Genomic DNA, 17,548 nt, shown 5'->3' on the forward strand with positions numbered 1-17,548 from the left:
AAGAATCCTAAGGAAATGAAATTCGAAAACAAAGGAAGTAGGTTACAGTACGCTTGTTCGCCCACTGCTTGAATATTGCTCACCAGTGTGGGATCCGTACCAGATAAGGTTGATAGAAGAGATAGAGAAGATCCAACGGAGAGAAGCACGCTTCGTTACAGGATCATTTAGTAATCGCGAAAGCGTTACGGAGATGATAGATAAACTCCAGTGGAAGACTCTGCAGGAGAGACGCTCAGTAGCTCGGTACGGGCTTTTGTTGAAGTTTCGAGAACATACCTTCACCGAAGAGTCAAGCAGTATATTGCTCCCTCCTACGTATATCTCGCGAAGAGACCATGAGGATAAAATCAGAGAGATTAGAGCCCACACAGAAGCATACCGACAATCCTTCTTCCCACGAACAATACTAGACTGGAATAGAAAGGAGAACCGATAGAGGTACTCAAGGTACCCTCCGCCACACACCGTCAGGTGGCTTGCGGAGTATGGATGTAGATGTAGATGTAGATGTACACAAAGCACAGAGTGTACTGTGACAGTTTGTGTAATATTTCCTATTTAAAGAGAAATCTCAACAAAAATAACTTCAATAACTAATATCAAATTTTCTCAAATATATATTTCCAAATTAATGTGCCTAATTTGGCTGGCGACCGTTCAGTTTTTTTCATTCACTTATAATTTTACCACTTCTGTTAATTCCCAAGGTTAAGGGCCGTTTAGTTTTACTGTCAACTTCACAAAATTTGAAATTATAGTCCGATACCTTTTTACATGAGATACACGCACAGTCGAGCTTTGAAATCCTATCAGAGGGTAACATTAGCGTGTTTCACGGCACGTTAGTGTTACACGTAGCTTTTCCCGTGAGAAGACAAAGGGTTCAGTTATTAGGGAATAGTGTTGTAAGCTCTGCTGTTGACCTCTTTGTTTTACCAAATCCATGTCATTTCTACGACACCAGTTCGGTTCGATGGCCAATGCACAGTGGCCTCGCGCCGCGCGGAGTGCCCGCTTGGTTGGAAGTGTCATGTCACGAATTGCGCGGCCCCTCCCGCCGGAGGTTCAAGTCCTCCCTCGGGCATGGGTGTGTGTGTTGTTCTTAGCTAAAGTTAATTTAAGTAGTGTGTAAGTCTAGGGAACTATGATCTTAGCAGTTTGGTGCCTTAGGAATTCACACTCGTTTGAACACCCACAGTGACCTCAGGTCGTCTCTCCTGTGGCCCACTGAGTGTCTATATGCCAGGTCCAGATTGTTTGATTTACTCTCCTACAACATTTTTCTAAGCAATCAAGGATGATTTTGTAAAAAATAGAAAATATAACATATGTTTAATTCAAAACTGCTACTGTTCATACTGATCTCAGTGTATTGTCCTTAAAGGAAAATTTTAAGTTTTCTCGGGAAATATGGAGGGGAATATTTATTACATCAGGAATACAACGAGCTAAGTTTTGAAAGATGGGAAGGATCCACCGTGGTTCAACAGCCGTATCAGAAAGCTACTCCGAAACCAAAGCGTGCATCACCACAGATCCAAATGTAGCCAAAACCTCATAAACCAATCAAACCTGAACGAAGCCATAATTAATGCAAAGAGATCCCGGCATAAAACGTTCATCGCATTCGAAAGTAAAATTCTATATACCGATCTGGCAGAAAATCCTAAAACCGTGTATGTCTTTTAAATTATATCTGTAATCGGATGGAGGCCATCCGTCCAGACTTTCAGTGTCCATAATAACAAGCTAACTGAGGAAGGCGGAGAAAAAGCCGAATTACTAAATATCTGTTTCCGGAAATATATCGCTGATGAAGATCGTACTGCGGTTTGTACTTTAATGATCGGAAGAACGTCATAAATAATCTGACAAAATGCTACTATGGACATGTCTCAAGGGATTGTTACAAGGCCATTAGTATTCACTGATTCTACAACGACCTAGTGGGTTAGTATTCAGTATATGGATAAACGACTAAGTGGACAACGTCGGAAGGGCCGTGAGGCTGTTGGTGAATGATGCTGTTGTAAGCAGAGAAGTTGCAACGCTGGAAATTGTTGGCGAAATGCAAGACGACCTGCAGAGGATCGATGCTTGGTGCAGCGACTGGAAACTGACCGTCATCTTCTTCATATACATCCATATCTACATCTACATCTACGTGATTACTCTCCAATTAACACTTAAGTGCCCGGCAGGGGGTTCCTTCAGAGCTTATGTAGCATTCAACCAACAGCGTCTGGGGAAAATGAACCATTGAGCCTTTCTGCAAGAGCTCTGATTCATCTTATCTTATTAGGACGATAATTTCTCCAAATCACGACTGACAACAGTAAAATATTTTCACATTGGGGGGAAAAATTTGGAGATTGAAATTTCGGAAAAAGTCTTGTCCCAACGAAAAATAATTTAAAGATTGCCACCCCAACTAGTTTATCATATCTGTGAAACCCTCTCCCTTATTTCTCAATACTAAACAACGAGATGCCATTCTTTGGACGTTTTCAGTATCATCCCTTACTGAACAGCAATTCTCTAGCAGACGACAGGATAGCGTAATAACATGCAGTCTGTGTAGTAGACTTGTTGCATCATCTAAGTACTCTTCCAGTGAGACACAGTTTTGGGTTCGATCCGTCCGGCTCCCCTTCCCCGAACAACAATATCTATCTGATCGTTCCACTTCAAGCAGTGAGTAGTTGTAATTCCTACGTATTTAGTTAAATTGACAGGTTTTCAATTTCTGTGATTTGTCGTGTAACTAAGATCTATCGGATTTATTTTCGTTCTCATGTAGACAATCTCACACTTTTCCTTATTCAGAGAAAATTGCCACTTTCCGTCCCATACAGATATATTATATAAGTCATTTTGCAATCATTTTAGTCATCTGACGACTTTAGTAGACGGTAAACGACAGCAGCATCTGCCGACAAATCGTGTACGTAGATGAGGAAAAAGAGAGGCCTATAACAGTTCCGTTTTACTCTATGATTTTTCATCCACTACTTAGTACTATAGCTTTTACGACAGGGAACCACGAATATGGTCCACAACCGTAGCGGTACACCATAGGCACACGATCTGATAAGAAGTCTCTTGTGTCAAAAGATGTCTGTAAATCTAGAAATATGGAATCAATTTCAGGTCCCCTAGCGATAGGACTCATTAGTGTATTCAAATAAATAGCTATTTGTGTTTCTCAAGAACGATATTTTCTGAATCTGTGTTGACTATTTATTAATAGATAGTTACCTTCGAGATAATTCAGTATGTTCGAATGCAGTATATGTGCCATAATCCTACTGCAAATCGACGTCTGTGATGTGGGTCTGTAATTCGCCGAATTCCTGCTATTCCATTGCTTAGTATTGGGGGAACCTGTGTAAGTTTCCAATGTGTTGGTACGAATCTTTCGCCGATAGAGTGGTTGTATCCAATTCGTACGTATGGGGCTAATGTATCAGCATAACATAAGTAATATATGTCGCATATCTAGACGGAAAAGTTCTGTGGCTACACAACTGTCGAATAATCACTGGAAACGGTCACAGCCACTAAATACCATGGAGTATGTTTATGGAGCAATTTACAGTGGAATGGCCATATAAAACTAATAACAAGAACGGAAGATGGCAGACTGACGTACACTGGAATAATCGTCCAAAGAGTAGTTCACCTCGAAGGTGGTAGCTTACAAAACGGCACTTCGACCGATACTATGATGGTGCTCACCAGCATAGCATGCCGTTATTGAGCAGCGTATGTATACATAAATAGTATTGACATTCTTGTTTGCGTGGCCATCCTCCGCAGCAAGCACAGAAATACTTGTTTTGTAAATAAAACCGCCTCTTCTTGCAGCAACTTAATTTATTTTTCCCAGACACGTTTCGCCTTTTCCTTGCGCTAAGGCAACGTCAGTGGGGTCTATAACGATACAGTTTTGTTATTTTTAGATTATCAAACAGATCACTTCGCGATTTTTTCTGTAAATAAGTAATTACTTACGGTTTGCTGTGTTCTGCGTTTCCGCTCGTCTGGTCTAGACGTTGCACTACCACTTTATTACCGACACATAAGCACAATTTTGCATTCCGAACTTTTTCACACTGTTCACCATGTTTCTCCCTCTTTTTTGTGGCGCAATGTTATTCTTTTCCCTCTCGATATAGCTATTTCCACTGAAGCTGTAACGTAAATATTGTAACTTCCTTACGTATTTCCTCTTCTTGGGTTTGTTTCCCTACATGTAGCCAACATAACGTAATACATGGTCAAAACCAACTTCTATTGATGACGCTTATATTATCGCGAGCTCGCATGCGCGCTCGCGCCTGTGTGTGTGTGTGGGGGGGGGGGGGGGGGAGAGAGAGAGAGATAGAGAGAGAGAGAGAGAGAGAGAGAGAGAGCTTTTTAGTGTGTATGCGTGGAGGGGGGGTTGGCGGTTTGAGGTTTGAGTTGTGGAGTGTTGAATATGAATCTACAAACTGTTTGCTAGTAGTTGAAAGCTTTGGTGACAGCTGATTTGACTTTTCGTTTCAATGTTCTGTGGAGGGGCTCATGGATAAGTGAGCGTAAAGACGTTGGGTGGTACTGTAATTATATTGGGTGGTATTATTATATATATAATTATATTATTTTTCAGTTAGTGTAAACAATGAATTGTTTGGCATATGTACTTGATCATTCAACAGGATTTTCCTTTTTGCTTTCGTTTTCTTTATGAGGTGAATTTCTTGCTGGGTTAAGAGGTGCTTTTTTAATGTTGATTCTCATTATTTTCTAGCGTTCTTCTCTAGTGGTTGGTTTGTGGTTATGTTCTCTTAGGTGTTCTGCAAATGGCGGGTAGTTTGTCCCATATTTCCAGTGTCTCATATGTTCTTTGTATGTGACGTCAAATTTTCTATCAGTTTGTCCTATATATCTGCTTTAACAAGCGTTACACTATAGTTGATAAATACCTCCTTTCTGGTATATGTCTCTGTTTTTTGTCAGTTTTGTGGTATATTTTTATGTAGTTTTAACTGTTGTGAATGCTATGTTTATTCCCTGTCTTTTGGAAATGTTGTTCATTTTATGGGTGAGTTTGTGTTTGTATGTCATTGTGTACCATCGTATGTTTGCTTTCATCTTTTTATGATTATTCTGTGTAGTTGTTATGAGACTGCGTCTTTGTGTTTGGTTCTGTTGTGTTGTTGTCTGTGGTTTGGTGCTTTTATTTTACTTTTAATTTTGTTGTTTAGCTTTGTGACTATGTTACTATTGTAACCATTGTTTTGTGCTATCTCCGTTATTATGTCTAGTTCTTTTCAGTAGTTTTCTTTGGTGAGTGGCACTGTGTTGATTCAATTTAGCTTGTGTCGAAGTGTTGCTTGCTTTTGTGAGTGTGGGTGGTTCTAGGATTGTTATATCCAGATAGTTAATTTGCTTATTCTGTTGTCTTTCAATTGTGAATTTTATATTTTTGTGTACCTTGCTGATATCAATACGTAGTTTTTTTAATTTTCAATTGTGGTTCATCTATTAAGCAAAGGGTGTCATACATTTACCTGAACCAATATTATACACACACCAAAAAAAGTTTTGCATCACCGAGGTTCCCGAACTCTAGAAGATAGACGTTGGCTATGGATATTTTATCACAGACACAGTCCCTAAGACTTTTCAGAGATGACACTAAATCCGCCCAAAGAAGTAAACAACCACGCATGAGCAGCGACTATTGGATTGAGGGGGTTCGACAGCCTTTCTGATCCAGTCGTTCCACCAGTAAGGAGCAACGCAGCTCGTATTGTCTGTAGTTCAACCGTGCCGTCTAGGTCAATACCGCGATTCGATAGTGTCCGAATTGTTACTTTGTGCCAGGAAGGACTCTCAACAACGGAGGTGCCCACGCGTCTCGGGGTGAACCAAAGCGATGTGGTTTGGACATGGAAGAGATACAGAGAGACAGGGACTGACGATGACATGCTTAGGCCGTCCAGGGGCTACTACGCAGTGGACGACCACTATCTACGGATTATGGCTCGGAGAAACCCTGACACCAACGCCACCATGTTGAATAATGCTTTTCCTGCAGCCACAGGACGTCGTTTTACGACTCAAACTGGCTGAATGCTGAATGATGCTCAAATTCACTCCCAACGTCCATGGCGAGGTCAATCTTTGCAACCACGACACCATTCAGTGCGGTACAAATGGGCCCAACAACATGCCGAATGGACTCAGGATTGGCATCACGTTCTTATAACTGATGAGTGGTTCTAGGCGCTACAGTCTGGAACCGCGCGACCGCTACGGTCGCGGGTTAGAATCCTGCCTCGCCCATGGATGTGTATGATGTCCTCAGGTTAGTTAGGTTTAAGTAGTTCTAAGTTCTAGGGGACTGATAACCTCAGCAGTTAAGTACTCCAGTGCTTAGACCCATTGGAACCTTTTTTTTTTTGTCGCATGTGCTTTCAACCGCATAATCGTCGGAGACGTGTATTGAGGCACCCTGGTCAGGCTGAATGGCTTAGACGCACTGTCCAGCGTCTGCAGCAAGGTGGTTTTTCCCTGCTGTTTTATGGTGGCGTTATGTGGAGCCAACTAACGTCGCTAGTGGTCATGGAAGGCGTCGTAACGGCTGCACGATACGTGAATGCCATCCGCCGACCGACAGTGCTACCATAACGCCAGCATATTGGCGAGGCATTCGTCTTCATGGACGACAATTCGCGCCCCCATCGTACACATCTTGTGAAAGACTTCCTTCAGGATAACGTCATCGCTTGGTTAGAGTGGCCAGCATGTTCTCCAGACATGAGCCCTATCAAACATGCGTGGGATAGAGTGAAAAGGGCTGTTTATGGACGACGTGACCCACCAAACACTTGAGGGATCTACGCCGAATCTCCGTTGACTAGTGGGACAATCTGGACCAACAATGCCTCGATGAACTTGTGGATAATATGCTACGAAGAATACAGGCATGCATCAATGCAAGAGGACGTGCTACTGGGTATTAGAGGTAAGGGTGTGTACAGCAGTCTGGATCACCAACACTGAAGATCTCACTGTATGGTGGTACAACATCCAATGTGTGGTTTCCATGAGCAATAAAAAGGGAGGAAATTATGTTGATCTCTCTTCCAATTTTCTGAGCAGGTCCCGGAACTCTCGGAGCCGAGGTGATGCTAAACTTTCTTTGGTGTGTGTATGTTGCATTCTTTTGCAACTATGTTTGTGAAAATAATTTGTTCGGTGTGGTTTAGAAAAATATTTGCTAAATTTCTTGAAACTTGGGACCTAGTAGATAATGTCTCTCCTTGTAAATAAAATTCATTATTGGATAGGAAGTACTTTTGTTCTGTTCTTAGCTTCATTTATGTATGTATTTTCTTAATTGTTCATCTGGGAGATGACTGATAGTTTTCAGTTTCTTATCAATGACTTCTGTTGTTTCTGGTACTGGCATGTTGGAATGCATGCTTTCTATATCAAATGAGAGTAGTGTCACTGTGTCTGGGATTTTTATATTTTTTATTTGTTGCATCAGGTGGTTAGTGTTTTTAATGGTTCTGCCTTCTTGTACTTAGAAATTTTCAGACAGTAATTTTAACATGTATCCAGCAAGCTTGTAAGTGGCGGATTTTGTGAAACCCAGGATTGGCCTCACAAGATGATTTGATTTTTGGGTCTTTGGTTGGCTTCGGAGGACAGGTACAGTGGGATTAATCTGTGTCAACTTATTTTTCTCCGTTTTATCCATTGAAATGTCCATATTTTTCAGAGTGCTTTTTACTTTTCTCCGCAATCTGTTTGATGGGTCTGATTTAAATTTTGTAATGTTCTTTTGTGAGATGAATTCTTGCGTTTTTCCAATGAATTGTTCTTTGTCCATCAGTACCGCTGTGTTCCCCTTGTCTGCTTTTGAAAGGATGACATTTTCATTTTGAAGTTTTGTCCAACGTTTTCTGAGTGTTGCAGATTAAACAGTAAAGATAGACAGATGTTGGAGAAATGACTAAAATACAATGTAAATTTTGAAATTGATCAAGATTACATAGAAAATCTAATTACAGAAGCAGAAAGTGTCTGGACAAGGGAAGACAGCAATAAAAACAGCAGTGTCAAAATTGGACTAACCATAGAATTATTAAAAAAAGAAATCCATAATATAATAACCAGTATAAAAACACAACAACACAAAACCAACACAAACACAGAATGTGGAACACTCAGGAAACTTAGGAGAAAACTTCAAACTGTAAATGTTATCATTTAAAAAGCAGACAAGTGGAAGACTGTAGTATTGATTCGAAAAGAAGAATAAATTGGATAAACAGAAAAATTCATATCTCAAAGTAACATTATAAAATTAAAATCAGAACCAGCAAACAGATTCAAGACAAAAGTAAAAAACACTCTGAAAAATATAGAAATTGTACTGGATAACACGGAGGAAAGAAAGTTGTTCAAATGTCTCTGAGCACTATGGGACTTAACATCTCAGGTCATCAGTCCCCTAGAACTTACAAGTACTTAAACATAACTAACCTAAGGACATAACACATATCCATGCCCAAGGCAGGATTCGAACCTACGACCGTAGCGGTCGCGCGGTTCCAGACTGAAGCACCTAGAACCGCTCGGCCACCAGCGGCCGGCAGGAAAGAAAGTTGACACAGATTAATCCCACTGCACCTGTCCTCTGATGCCTTCAAGTTTCTTAATAAAGTCTTTTGTATCAATGTCAGTTTTACCAAATTATGGTTGCAAACAAGTTGCCAGATGAATTGTTATTTCATAAGTTGGGGAATTAATGTCACTAACAAACGGTCACAGAGGAATATCAGTTTTACGAATTTTAGGTAGGCCATATAATTTGAAACACATTGCTTCGATCTTTATAATGCTTTTTATCCTCTTTTTTAATCGAAGTAGAGGACTTTATGAAAGTATTTTAGTTTTTAGCATGCCAGCCGTAGGCTCCGTCTCAGTTTCTCTGTAATGGAACGAAATGAAAGGATTCAAAATTTTGATTCGATGATCAAATTTATTCACAAGAACTGCATCGTTGCCTTTGCCACTGGGAAGAACCGCTGTCTCCCCATCTGCATTTAAATCACTGAGAGACGTTCTGTCACTTTTCGTTACATTACGTCTAAAAGTTTTGATGTGGCACAGTAGTGAATGTATTCACTATGATTCGTGTTAACGAATCTGTAAAAACCTGTAAGAAATAAACTCCTCAGTAGGGATGCCGGCCGCTGTGGCCGAGCGTTTCTAGACGCTTCAGTCCGGAACCACAAGGCTGCTACGGCCGCAGGTTCGAATCCTGCCTCGGGCATGGCTGTGTGTGATGTCCTTAGGTTAGTTAGGTTTAGGTAGTTCTAAGTCTAGGGGAGTGATGACCTCAGGTGTTAAGTCCCATAGTGCTTGGAGCCATTTGAATAATTTTTTTTGAATCAGTGGGCAAGTGGACTGTATAATATTCCTTGTAATTGTGGAATGATCAATACTGGAACTACCAAGAGAAGCGTCAATACAGTACTGCAAGAATATAAAAGTCTTTACAGAATAGGGAAAACAGAAAAATCAGCTGTAGCAGAGTAGATACTTTAGTGAGGAACTCGTGAAGTGACGTTTCTTGAAACCGAAAACTTATTTACAATGCCAAATTATTATCCATAAAAAAGAAAAGAAAAACCCGACGCACCACGACGGAATTATCCGAATAGGACGGTGATCGGTTGATTAACAAAAGAGATACTGAATATCCAACGAACAGTGGAACGTTTCGTTACAGGGTCGTTTCGTCTGCGGGACAGAGTTGCGGTGATCAGTAATGTTCAACAAGTCGCAATTGCAGTCACCAAAAGTGAGGCGTTTTTTTCAAGCAGAGGGTTTGTGTTGATAATCGATGAGCGTATATTCCAAGAAGCGTGAAGCAACATATTACTGCCTGCCACATATGTCTCGCTAACTGACCACTACGAGACAACTAGAGGAATTAGAGCTCATAAGGAAGTTTACAGACAGTGTTTCTTCTCTCACCGCAGAGATGGGACAATTAATAGCGGTACCAGAGGTACCATACACCACACACTGCAAGGGAACTTCAAGAACTTATCGTATATGTAGATGTAGATGTATTCATACAGCTTGTCATTTGACCTCGTGAAGATGAATGAATCTATTCGAAGACATTTTCACCAGAGAAAATTCTGAAGCAGTCACAGGACATTGCAGCCGGGACCTCGGCATCACCAGCCAAAAAATGCTAACTACTAAACTACTAGGGGAGTCAGCAAGTGCTACTGTCACATAAGCTTTCGCTTACGCCAGAAGACTGTAGATAACCTGTAAGTCAGGTCAAAAAAGTGGGTGATGACTCAAGGGTGACATACTATGACGGAGAAAGAAACTAAACAGCCGGTTTAGTTGCGAAGATAAAGTCGGCTCTGTCGTTAATGACTGAAACTACAGATGAAGAATCGACAGATACAGCTGCGGAAGATAGCGGTACAACCGTGGAAGTTAGTTACACGGACACTATCAAGGAAGCGACTCGAGCGGCAAAGACGAAATATATTGTAACTCCTCTTTCTCTCCTTGGATGGGCCACTCGATCAGCGGCGTGACCAAACGTGTAGCGTGTTACAGTGCTTCAGACGTAAGAGGAGTAGTACATTGTTACTACATAGCGATTCCAGACAGTGAGTTACACGTAACGCCCCACATTAAGAACATAGCGCAACGAGAGTGTTGGCTTATCAGAGTATATGCTCCGGGTTTCACGGTTCTGTTGGAGTACGCACAGCAGGGGCGTCACAGTGAGGGAGTGAAGTGGAGAGGTAACTGGGAACGTACTCCAGAGTTGACGTTCGTTGGAAAGTACGTTTCTTGTGGGCAAAATGTCTAAATTTCACTCAGATTCACCGTGAAATTCTGGCAGTATATCGACCAATTGCGATGTTGCGTCCACCATTAGTGAAATTTGGATATTTGAGCGAGGCCTCACAGGCATAGGTCACATTGATCAGGGAAGAAGGCCATCGACATCGATCACGGATGGCAATGTCTAGCCAGCTGAGGAAGAACGTTTAGGGTAAAAAGGTTTTCCAGCGATGAGGACACCCACAGAGATGATTTTCGAATGGCTCTTTGACAAAGCTGATTGCTTTCGTCGAATAACTGGACAATTGGTAGAACGTTTCGACAGTTATTTTCAGAGCACTGAGAACTATGTTGAAAAACAGTATCAGGTATCTGTGTCGCTTTGAAGGGTAATGTTGCATTCAGTAATCCACTCAAGTTCAGACAAAACAGAACACTTCTAATGACTAGAGATAGGACATTCATATTCACAGGACATGTACATTAATATGTGCTGCAGAAATGATTAGCATTTGAACCATGTTCACCCGCGAGTTCAAGGTCAACATCGATATCGCGACGCTACACCACCGACCAAGTCCATCCGCGGCTCTCTTTGTCCCTATAAATCAAAGGTAATGGATCAGTGTGACTTGGGCAGACATGCAGGATGCCTCGCAGACGTATGTGCGAACCGTACCGTCAAATTACTGAATTATTGGCATGAGAAAATGTGTGGCATCAATCCGGGAAATTACTGCTCGTGTGGGACTAAGTGTTTTGAGCAGCGCAACGAGAGTGTGTAGACTGGTTCACGGAAGGCTAGAAGATCACGAGATGCGTCAGGTCGCATAATTCATACCACCCTCACTCCCATAGGAGATCTTATACTATCAGGGGTGACAGTCCTTCGCAATTTCTTACGGCATGGGTTACGTGTGCGTCGTCCACTTCTCCGGTTACCTTTGGTGAATGTGCGAAAAATTGCTAGACTGCAATGGTGTATGAAACGACGTCATTGATATCAGGAATGGCATTAGAAAGTGTTTTAGAGCGAATCCAGCTTTCCTTTGTTTGAAAATTATGGCAGAATTTAGGTTCGCCGCAGTCAGGGGGAGTGGCATCTCAGTGACTGCATTCGCACAAGACATACAGCGCCAACTGAAGTCCTTATGATGTGGATTGCTTTCGGGTACAACCACAACTCACAGTTGGTGCGTATCCAGGACACTGTGACAAGTGTGACCTACGTGAATGACTTCCTGCGACCCGTAGCCGTACCCTTCCTGCACAACACCCCAGACACCATTTTTCGGCAAGACAATGCACGAACGCAGGTGTATGCAGCACGAATGGCTACACCAAAAGGCGCCTTTTGCGCATTATACGCGTCGATGCCATCACGCATGAAACAAGTTATCGGACCCCGTGGCGGTCGCAAGGTTCCAGACTGGCGGACCCTGTGCTAAGCAACAAGATATATGCTGAACCGAGGTTACTGAAATGCTAATCACTTCTGCAAAACATACTAAGGTACATGTCCTGTGAATATGAGCATCCTACTCTAGTCGATCAAAGTGTTCTTTTTTTTCTGAAGATGAGTGTAGTTACTTTGCCTTCCATATAAGTGTGTAACCTACTCACAGAAGTCCCCTCGGACGTCACCTCCCTGGCTGCTGGGCGCACACCGGCACTGCTTGCACCCTGGCCAGGTCTTCAGCTCGGTAATAACTTGTCATGATACCGTCAGCATAACTAGACGTACAATGCGAGGTATTTAGCAACGTTAACGAAGCTCCTTTTCCTAATCATCTTCGCATTACATAATTTGACTTTTGCATACGGGTCTTGCTTCGTTACTGATAGTGCTTCGATTTAGTACGCTTGGAGCTTATCACCATGGGAAATACACTGGTTCTCGACAAGTATAGACGTAAGAATCGAAATAAAAGTGATATACTGAAAATAACATATCTTTCACTTTCAGTTCCTATTAGGAGTTACGTAAGGCTATAAGACTTGTGATGATACTGTCTAATCCGACGACGGTGAAAGAAAAAGCCAGTTGGATTTGAACACAGAGTACAAGGATTCGAAACTCGTAGACATTACGCTACCGACTCGCCAACCGATGACGTAGCGTCAGAACTTCTTAATTTTTTAGGAAAATATTGAATGTTGGCACCGAAGACAAAATAATTGTCGTTTTATTTTCACAGTTCCTTCATCAAGCGAAAATCCAACATTGTCAGATAGTGTCCTATCACGGGCTCGTCTTCTACGACGTAGTTCAAGGAAACCGCCGATGTAACATGGCGATCGTTCAGTATATACAAACAAGAAACGTAGGAAATGGATCCGAAATGTCTGTCTTCGGAAACATGTAAGGTATTGAAAGTAATTACAACGTTCTGCGTCCTTCAGGACTGCTGTGATGGTATTAGGCATGTTAAAGTAAGATTATACCATTGAAACTGACATGTTTCATTTTCTGTGATTTGTGGACTTTTTTATTCTCTCTTTTTAAGTCACTTCCTGAAAGTAAACCGTTGCTGAGGTTTTCGATGAAATGGTAGGGTGGTAGTTAGGGATTGCATCACACTGAGACTGGTATGATGACAGTATCGGGAGGTGGAAAATGCCTCGAGTTACCAAAGTGCTTAACATGACTCGAAGAGATCTTCAATGACACGTATTCGACAACTCTAAGTAGTCTTAAATTACACATATTTGGCAATTGTCAGCTGTGTAGTGGCGATTTCAAAACTGAAATAGTTACGTAATGAATCATTAAAGTATCATCTCGAAACATTTAATTAATTTCACCAGCCTCAGTTCATGTAAATTTGTTGCCTTATCAACGCATAATTTTCTCGTTATTACACGGTAAAGTAAAGAGTGAGATGTCTAATCTCATTGCCTATTTATCTTTCTGGCTTTACCTTCTCTATAGGACCCTGACCTTTTTAGCTAAGCAATAGCCGATAAGCAGTTCTATTAGGAGACAAGCTGATGCGAGCAGGATCTATCTTGAACGTGTTATTATGCCTTCCCAATAGAGTACAAGATAAAATGAAATTACAATTAGCACTGTCCACTGAGCCAGGTCCAGTGAAAGTCGCACGTAATATTTAAAATAAGGGTCTGCTCTAACAATTACACCTCGATCATCCTCATATGAAAGTTGTGAAAGCCTAGAGGATTCGTTAGTGTGAAACTAAAGGGAAATATATTACGAGCAATATTTGCCAATTGCGACATAATGAAAAGAAATGCCATTCCACGCTCACGTATGGTAATCTCAACTTGTTCCTTTGGTTCCTTTCTGTCTTAAGTTGTGTCAAATTGAATAGCTCAATCTTCATGCGGTTTTCGCTTTTATTGATGAAGCGTTGCCAGTGGTTATACTGTAATCGGTACTACTACAGGATAATTTTCGTTTCTTTGGGTTTTATAAATTAGATGACAGTTTCGCTTCAGACTGATATATTGCACTCATTACTGTCAGCCATTTTTGTTCCTTGTTTCACATTCTCGTCACTAGAGCTCCCCCTTTCATATTACCAGAAGCTGCAATCTAACCTCCACATCAATGGTGCTCATATTTAATTATCTTCACTGCTTTTCAGTTCTGTTTTTCGAACATTGTAAAAGATTTTCTTGCACCGTTTAATTTTGTAATATGAAACAATATGCTATCCGCATCTTGCTAAATTTGATTACAAAGCACGAACATCCACAAACAGTGTTATGTTGTCTTTTCATTTGCGTTATTATACATTAGAGATGTAGCCAAGGCTAGCATACACAAGGAAAACTGTTTTGAAGTATATAATATTAAAGTGAATGTTATTTATTCATTATGCTAATAGCATCTGGTCATGCTACAAAAGCGAGCCGCTTCTGGTGAATGAGTTTTTTAGTTCGCAGTTTGCTTATCGCAGAAAAACAAAAATACTAGCAACAGCTACGGAAGAGAAGAGTCATCCAAATAATTTTCCCTGCTCTTTATTTATGATGTTCGAGTTGCAGTCGGTGCACTTAGATATAATTCGTAACGAAGCTTTAGCCCCAAATCATAGTTAACAGAAATGTACGATGATGAGCCAGAACAGTATGATCACCCACATAATAGCTGGTATGTCCACCTTTGACACAGATAATAGCGGCGACGCGACGTGCCATGGAAGCAACGAGGTTTTGGTGGGTTGGCGGAGGGCATTGGCACCACATCTGAGTACAAAAGTCACCTAATGCCATTAAATTCCAGGGAGGGGGGCGATAAGCTCTGACCCACTGTCCAGCGAGTGCCGCAAGGTGGAGGTTCCCCGATGTTTCGGGGTGATATTATATGGGGCCAACGTACGACACCGGTGGTCATGGAAGGCGCCGTAACGGCTGTACGATACGTGAATGCCATCCTCCGACCGATAGTGCAACCATATCGGCAGCATATCGGCGAGGAATTCGTCTTAATGGACGACAGTTCGCGCCCCCATCGTGCACATCTTGTAAATGAATTACTTTAGGATAACGACATCGCTCGACTGGAGTGGCCAGCACTTTCTGCAGACATGAACCCTATCGACCATGCCTGGGAGAGAATAAAGAGGGCTGTTTATGAACGACGTGAGCCACCAACCACTCTGAGGGGCTACGCCGAATCGCCGTTGAGGAGGTATGCATCAATGCAAGAGGACGTGCTACTGTGTATTAGAGGTACGGGTGTGTACAGCAGTCTGGGTTACCACCTCTGAAGGTCTCACTGTATGGTGGTACAACATGCAATGTGTGGTTTTCATGAGCAGTAAAAAGGGCGGGAATGATGTTTATGGATATCACTATTCCAATTTTCTGTACAGGTTCCGGAACTCTCGGAACTGAGATGATGCAAACCTTTTTTTATGTGTGTATATTAAATGCTCTGAATTACTGTCACTCTTGCAATAAGGTAGACGTATCAATTTCAACAGAAATTGCAATTTACTTCTCCATTTATTTTGGGAACGCCCCGTCTTCGCCAAGGGAGCGTTGGCCTGCGCAGTTGTATTCTAGCTTAGAGATGAAGAGTTCGACCTACAAGCGGAGGACTGCCTTTGTTTTCGGTTCTAATCTGGCAGGAGACAAGGTTTTTTCGTCTTCTGTTTAAGAGCCACCGGCAAGCTGTTCGAAAGTCAGTAAAGGAATCCTAAGACTACTTCTCCCTCGTAAGTTTTGTCGCTACGTTGATTCAGTACAGTATAGATTTAAAGGAGAAAAACTTCGTGATTTGCACACTTGTTAGTACCTGATTTTCCTGTTTCTGACAATTTTGTTTACTTAACTGTGGCACAGAACTGTTTCGTATCTGGATTTCATTACATATGTACTCCTACGGCTACATTTGCATACTTTCGTGCTAGTTCTGCAACGCTGCTTCAGTATCATGAGAAGCTGTAATTCATTTGTAATCGCAGAGTGTATTCGAAACAGCGTTTCTTCGTTAGTTTGTTGAACACAACATGCCGGCGTAAGTGATAATTTAATCGGGAGTAATGGCTAAGCAGGAATGGCTAGAAGACAAATGTAAGGATTTAGAAGCATATTTCACTAGGGGAAAGATAGACACAGCCTACAGGAAGATTAATAAAGCGTTTGTGGAAAAGAGAAGCAGCTGTATGAATATCAAGGGCTCAGATGGGAAACCAGTACTAACCAAAGAAGGGAAAGCTAAAAGGTGGAAGGAGTATATAGAGGGTGTTTAAACTTGTAGAATGTAGTAAGGAAAGGGAAGAGGAATAGTATAAGATGAGAGGGAGTGGTGTGATACTGCCAGAAGAAATTGACAGGTCTCTGAAAGAACTAAGTGGAAACAAAATCCCGGGGGCACACGATATTCCGCCAAAATATATGAGTCAGGCGAAATACAATCAGACTTCAAGAAGAAAGTAGTAATTCCTATTCCAAAGAAAGCAGTAGCTGACAGGTGTGAAAATAACTGAATTATCAGTTTAGTAAGTCATGGTTCTAAAATACTCACACGAATTTCTTACAGAAGAAAGGAAAAAGTGACAGAAGCCGAACTCGGGGAAGACCTGCTTGGATTCCCGAAAAATGTAGGAACACGCGAGGCAATACTGACTCTATGACGTATCTTAGAAGATATGTTAAGGTAAGACAAACCTACATTTATAGCATTTTTATACTTGGAGAAAGCTTTTTTTAATGTTGACTGGAATACTCTCTTTCCGTTTCTCAAGGTTAAATACAGGGACCGACAGGCTATTTACAACTAGTACAAAAAACCAGATGGCAGCTATAAGACTCGAGGGGAATGAAAGGGGAGCATTGGATGAGAAGGGAGTGAGACAAAGTTGTAGCCTATCCCCCATGTTATTTAATCTGTACACTGAACAAGCAGGAAACCAAAGAAAATTTAGGAGTAGGAATTGAATTTCAGGAAGAAGAAATAAAATCATTAAGGTTTGTCGATGACGTTGTTATTTTGTCAGAGACAGCAAAAAACAATGAAGAGCTGTTGAACAGAATGGACAGTGTCTTGAAGGGAAGATATAAGATGAACATCAATAAAAGCAAAACAAGTACAGTGGAATGTAAATGAATTAAATCACGTGAAGGGAATTAAATTAGGAAACGAGACACTTAAAATGGTAGATGAGGTTTGCTGTTTGGGCATTAA

Source organism: Schistocerca cancellata, chromosome 4, assembly GCF_023864275.1.
Source record: "Schistocerca cancellata isolate TAMUIC-IGC-003103 chromosome 4, iqSchCanc2.1, whole genome shotgun sequence".
In the NCBI taxonomy this organism is placed as follows: Eukaryota; Metazoa; Arthropoda; class Insecta; order Orthoptera; family Acrididae; genus Schistocerca; species Schistocerca cancellata.